Genomic DNA, 7267 nt, shown 5'->3' on the forward strand with positions numbered 1-7267 from the left:
TTCCTCAGTTGCTTTATCCTTTTATTCATGCTAAAAATCAACTTCTTTTGATTCCACTTTCACTCATTCTGCGATGTAGTACCTCTATAGTCTCACTTCTTACCTAATTAACATTACATCCTACACCCCTTTCCCATCCTTTTTTGTCCACTATTAGAAACTATAGGCCTTATTGTGAAACTATTGTTTATGCTGTAGATAATAATCAAACTCATCCTTTCTGTTTATTATGACAATTCTGTTAACATCTAAATAGGGACTAATTGAAATAACACTCTATAATGTTTGTATTGGGTGCTGTTGATATTGGTCTCCTCTATTGAAAACTTTGGGGATACTATAAACCTATGGGGGAAACTGTAGTACTTCAGATCTGCACAGGTAGAGTGGAAGATACGTGAACGACATTAAAAAACAAGGAAATAAAGCACCCCAAACAAATCAAGATGCTATATTAATAGAATCCATTGACAGCACAGTAGAAGAAATGTCAGAAAAGTAATTCAGAATGAGCACAATTAAAATGACCCATGAAATAAAGTATGATATATAAGAGCAAATGCAAACGATAAATTATCATTTCAAAAACAATTTGAATGAGGAAATGCAGGAAGCAAAATATTATTTCAATAAAGAGAGATTCTGAAAAAAAAAAAAAAACAGAAATCCTTGAAATGAAAGAAACAATAAGCCAAATTAAAAACTCAATAGAAAGCATGACCAACAGACTAGATTATTCAGAAACCAAAACCTCAGGCAATGAAGACAAAATATATAACCATGAATATACATTTGACCAAGCAGAGAAGATAGTAAAAAATCAAGAATAGAACCTCCAAGAATTATGAGATAACATGAAAAGATCAAATTTATGCATTGCGGAGCTAGCTGGCAGGAAGCCAGCCTGCTGAACCCCCATGCTGAGGTAGGTCCCCATCCCAGTGCAAGCCTGTGGAGAAGCCAGCCCACCTGCATTGTGGAGCTAGCCGGCAGGAAACCGACCTGCCCAACCCCCACACTGAGGTTGGACAACTTCACTGAGCAACCTGCCTGACCCCACACCAAGGTCAGGCACCATGGCTGAACCTGCCTGCCTGTCCCCCCCCTATTGCTGAGGGACACTGCAATTGCCTATGTGCTGACTCAGTGCACCCTCACTGGGACTCCCCAGCTTCTTTATAGGCTGGTGTAGGCATTATGAATTATTCCTGAGGGCATGACCATCATCATTGGAAGGGCAGCTCCCTTCCAGAAATGCCTATAGGAGAATGGAGGACCTTTGACAGAGGACCCAGGAGTCAAGAAGAGGAGGTATTGAGAGATTCAGGACCAACTCAGAGCCACTGGGTGAGTGTCTCTCTCACTGGTTGGGCTCCTCGGATGGGGCAGCAGTCCCCAAATGCAGGGAACTTCGTGGAGTAGAGTGGCCCAGTGAAACTCCCCCACTGGAGCCATGAACTCGGTCAAACAGGAGCACTGCAGAGGAGGTCTTCACAAGGAGAGTCTCCCACACAGAATGAGGGTCCCAGACCCAGGCAGCAGGAACAGACTGCAGGCAGGTTCTCAGAAGAGGGCCACATAGCAAGAGGCTTCAATACAGGGTGAGGCTTCCTGGCCCAGATGGTAGCTCCAGACTCCTGGAAACCTGGAAATGTCACAGAGGAGGACTGCCCAGTCCAGGTGGTAGTTCTGGACTGAAGGGAACTTCTCGGAGGAGAGTTGACCAGTGAAACTTCCCCACCCGGTGAGTCCTCCCCGCTGGGGTGGGGGGGCTTTCCCCCAGCAGTAGAACAGGGCAGTAGAACCAGAGACAAAGGCCAAGACCGGATGTGACCAGTCTGTAGTCTAGTCCTTCTTTGGCTGACCATCAGTCAATAAGTCGAGGCTCCTCTGCCCACTGGTAGGGAATACACCTCACCTGAAGGCCACCACCCCTTGAGGCACAGGTTCCTTGTGGAGCACCACATTATGAAGTTTCTCCAAGACTTCAGGCTACTGAACGCTAGGAGGTGAGTTACTGGAAATCTACAGGGACAATAGTAGTCAATAGAGGAAATCTGCAATATCTCAGAATTTCACTACTTGAAGAATAGATTCCTGAGCAACATGAGAAAACAAGGGAAGAAAATGTCCCAAACAATCCTAGATGCTACAGCAATAAAATGCAATGACCACATGGCAGAAGAAATGTCAGAAAGGGAGTTCAGAATGTACATAATTAAAATGATCAGAGAAGTAAATGATGAGATGAAAGAGCAAATGCAGGCTCTGAATGAATGCATCAATCAACAGTTAAAAGAGCAAATTCAGAAAGTAAAAGATCATTTCAATAAAGAGTTAGAAATACTGAAAAAAAAAAAAACATACAGAAATCCTTGAAATGAAGGAAACAGTAAACCAAATCAAAAACTCCAGAGAAAGCATAATCAATAGAATAGAACACCTGAAAGACAGAATCTTAGAAACTGAAGACAAAGTTGACCAAACAGAGAAGATGGTAAGAAATCATGAACAGAATCTATAAGAATCATGGGATATAATGAAAAGGCCAAATTTAAGAATTATTGGGGTTGAGGAAGGCACAGAATAACAAACCAAAGGAATGAACATTCCTTTTAATGAAAAAATATTTTAAAATTTCCCAAATCTGAAGAATGAAATAGAAAATCAAATACATGAGGCTTATAGGACTCCAAATACACAAAATGACAATAGACCTACACCAAGACATATTATAATGAAAATACCTAACATACAAAATAAAGACAGAAATTTTAAGGCTGCGAGAGAAAAGAATCCAATTACATTCAGGAGAAAACCAATACAGATATCAGCAGATTTTTCAAACCAGACACTAAAAGCTAGAATGGCCTGGAACAACATTTTTCTAGCTCTGAAAGAAAACAGATGCCAACTAAGAATCTTATACCCACAAAAACTTACCTTCAGATTTGATGACAAAATAAAATCCTTCCATGAAAAACAAAAGCTAAAAGGATTTACAAATAGAAAGCCAGTGCTACAGAACATCCTCAGCAAAATATTCCATGAGGAAGAGATTAAAGACAATGATATAAATAAGCAAAGGGAGGAATTACCCTTAAGGAATAGTCAAATAAAGGAGAAGTCAAGTCATGTCAAAAAAAAAAAAAAATGAGCCAAATGACCGGGAATACAAATCATATCTCAATAACAACCCTGAATGTTAATGGCCTGCACTCATCAATCAAAAGACATAGACTGGCAGATTGGATTAAAAAGAAAGATTCAGCAATATGCTGCCTGCAAGAGATTTACCTCATAGAAAAAGAAACCCACACACTAAATATGAAAGGAAGGGGGAAAAAAAAAAACACACCATGCACGTGTACTCAGCAAGAAAGCTGGAATACCAATCCTCATATCAGATAATGTGGACTTCAAGCCCAACGTAGTCAGGAGGGATAAAGAAGGACATTTCATACTGCTTAAGGGAAGCATAAATCAGCAACAATAACAATCATAAAAATCTATGCCCCAAACCATGGCTCATTTGTGTACGTCAAACAAATCATTCTCAATTCCAGTAATCAAATATACTACAACACAATAATTCATGGTGATTTTAACGCACCTCTCTCAACACTGGACAGATCTTCCAAACAAAAATTGAACAAAGAAAATATAGATCTCAAAAACACAATCAATAATTTAGACATAATAGACATTTATAGAATATACCATCCAACAAAGAACAAATACACTTTCTTCTCAGCAGCACATGATCCTTCTCTAAAATAGACCAAATTTTATGCCACAAAAATAATGTTAGCAAATACAAGAAGATAGAGATACTACCTTGTATTCTATCAGATCATAATGGATTGAAATCAGAAATAAATGACAGAGTAAAAACAGAAACTACTCCAACACTTGGAGATTAAAAATTATGCTATTGTATGATGAATGGAAAACAGAAGAAATCAGGAGGCAGATTAAAAAATTCTTAGAGGTAAACGAAAACAAAGATATATCATATCAAAATCTCTGGGCCACTATGAAAGCCGCACTTACAGAAAAATTAATTTCATGGAGCGCATTCAATAAAAGAATAAAAAAATCAACAAATAAATGACATAACTCTACAGCTGAAAGCCCTAGAAAAAGAAGAACAGAGCAACACCAAAAGTAGTAGAAGACAGGAAATAGTTAAAATCAGAGCTGAAATCAATTAAATTGAAACAAAAGAAACAATCAAAAAATTTGACAAAATAAATAGTTGGTACTTTGAAACTATAAACAAAATTGATAAACCCTTAGCCACACTAACAATGAGAAGGAAAGAGAAAATTCAAATTACTAATATTCAGAATGTACAAGGAAATATCACGACACACATGAGTGAAATACAAAACATAATTAGAAGCTATTTTGAAAATCTATACACAAAAAAATAGAAAATCTCAAAGACATCAACAGGTTTCTAGAGACATATGGATTACCTAAACTGAACCAGGAGAACATACTAAATTTAAATAGATCAATTTCAAGTAATGGAATAGAAGAAGTCACCAAAAGCCTACCAACAAAGAAAAGCCTTGGACCAGATGGGTTCTTAGTCGAGTTCTACAAAACCTTGAAAGAACTGCTCATTTCAATATTTCTCAAAGTATTTCATGAAATAGAAGAGGAGGGAACTCTCCCAAACTCATTCTATGAAGACAATATCACCCTGATACCTAAACCAGAGACACATCTGAGAAAGAAAATTTAAGACCAATATCTTTAATGAATTTTGATGCAAAAATTCTCAACAAAATTTTAGCAAATCACATACAAAATTACATTAAATAGAGAGTGCACTATGATCAAGGGGGTTTTATCCCAGGGATGCAAGATTGGTTCAACATATGGAAATCAATAAATGTAATTCACCATATCAACAGACTTAGAGTCAAGAATCACATGATTATTACAATAGATGAGGAAAAAACATTTGATAAAATAGAGCATCACTTCATGCTCAAAAGACTAGAAAAAATAGGGATAGTGGGAACATTTCTTAACATTGAAGGCCATCTCTGCTAAGCCCATGGCCAATATAATTCTAAATGGTGAAAAACTGAATGCATTTCTCCTAAAAATTGGAACAAGGCAGGGATGCCTTCTTTCACCATTTTTGTACAACATTGTCCTAAAGCCAGAGCAATTAGACAGACAAACAAATAGATACAAATAGGAAAGAAGGACTCAAACTGAACAGACACTTCACAGAAGAAGATCTACAAGCAATCAACAGATATATGAAAATATGTTCAACATCTCTAGTAATAAGAGAAATGCAAATCAAAACTACCCTACGATTCCATCTCACCCCAATGAGAATGGTGATTATCAAGAATACTAGCAACAATAGGTGTTGGAGAGGATGTGGGGAAAAAGGTATACTCATATATTGCTGCTGGGCCTGCAAATTAGTGCAGCCACTCTGGAAAGCAGTGTGGAGATTCCTTAGAAAACTTGGAATGGACCCACCATTTTACCCAGTTATCCCACTCCTTGGCCTATACCCAAAGGACTTAAAATCAACATACTTCAGAGATACAGCAACATCAATGTTCATAACTGCTCAATTCACAATAGCCAGATTTGGAACCAACCTAGATGTCCTTCAATTGATGAATGGATAAAGAAACTGTGATATATATGTACATATATATAATGGAATATTACTCAGCCATAAAAAATAATAAAATTATGGCATTTGCAGGCAAATGTATGAAATTGGAGAGTATTATGCTAAGTGCAATAAGCCAATTTCAAAAAACCAAAGGACAAATGAGCTCGCTGATAAGCGGATGATGACACATGATGGGGGGTGGAGTGGGTCAAGAATGGAGGAAGGAGAGACTGTATAGAGGGAAAAAGGGGTGGGAGGGGTGGGGGGAAGGAAAAGAATAACAGAATGGGTCAAAAACTATTACCCTAGGTGAATGTATGATTACACAAATTGTATGCCTCTACTTCATGTACAAACAGAGAAACAAGATATATCCCATTTGTTTACAATAAAAATAAATTTAAAAAATTAACATACCTCATTTTTATTTTTAACAGTAATAATTATACATACTCATGGAGTAGAGTATGATATTTTAATACACATATACAACATGTACTGATTAAATTGGTTCAACTATCAAACAAAAAACTCAACAAACCCAAAAAACAAACAAAAATGAAAGATCAAATTTAATAATTATTGGGATTGAGGCAGGCACAGAGATACAAATCAGAGGAATCAACAATCTTTTCATTTAAATAATATAGAAAATTTCCCAAATGTGAAGAATGAAATAGAAAATCAAATACAAGAGACCTACAGGATACCAAATGCACAAAATTGCAACAGATCAACACCAAGGCACATTGTAATGAAAATGCCTAACATACAATTAGAGATTGAATTTTAAAGACTGCAAGAGAAATATATCAGATTACATAGGGGGAATCTAATATGATTTCCCATGTTTTTGTATAGGTAGAATTAATATTGTCAAAATGTCCATACCACCAAAAGTGCTATACAAATTCAATGCAATTCCAACTAAAATCTCAATGACTTACCTCAAAGAAATAGAGAAAACAATCATGAAACTCATTTGGAAAAATAAAACACCCAGAATACCCAAAGCAATCTTTAGCAAGAAGAGTGAAGCAGGCAGTATTACAATACCACATCTTAAACTATACTACAGAGCTACAGTAACAAAAACAGCATGGTATCGGCACCAAAATAGACAGGTAGACCAATAGAACAGAATAGAAGAAACAGAGACAAACCCGCATAAGTACAGTTTTCTTATAGTAGAAAAAGATGCCACAAACATACAATGAAGAAAATATAGCCTCTTCAACAAATGGTGCTGGGAAAACTGGAAATCCCCATGCAGTAAAATGAAATTAAACCCCTATCTCTCAACCTTCAAAAAAACACAAATCAAAATGGATCAACACCTAGGAATTAGACCAAGGACCCTGCACCAAATAGAAGAAAAAGTAGGTCCAAATCTTCATCAAGTCAGCTTAGGACTAGACTTCCTTAACAAGACTCCCAAACACAAGAAATAAAAGCAAGGATCAATAAATCTGATGGATTCAAACTGAAAAGTTTTTTTTTTTTCCTCAGGAAAGAAAACATTCAATAATGTGAAGAGAGAGCCTATAGAGTGGGAGAAAATCTTTACCACATGCACTTCAGATAGAGCACTAATCTCCAGAATTTATG

Source organism: Sciurus vulgaris (assembly GCF_902686455.1).
Source record: "Sciurus vulgaris genome assembly, chromosome: 11".
NCBI lineage: Eukaryota > Metazoa > Chordata > Mammalia > Rodentia > Sciuridae > Sciurus > Sciurus vulgaris.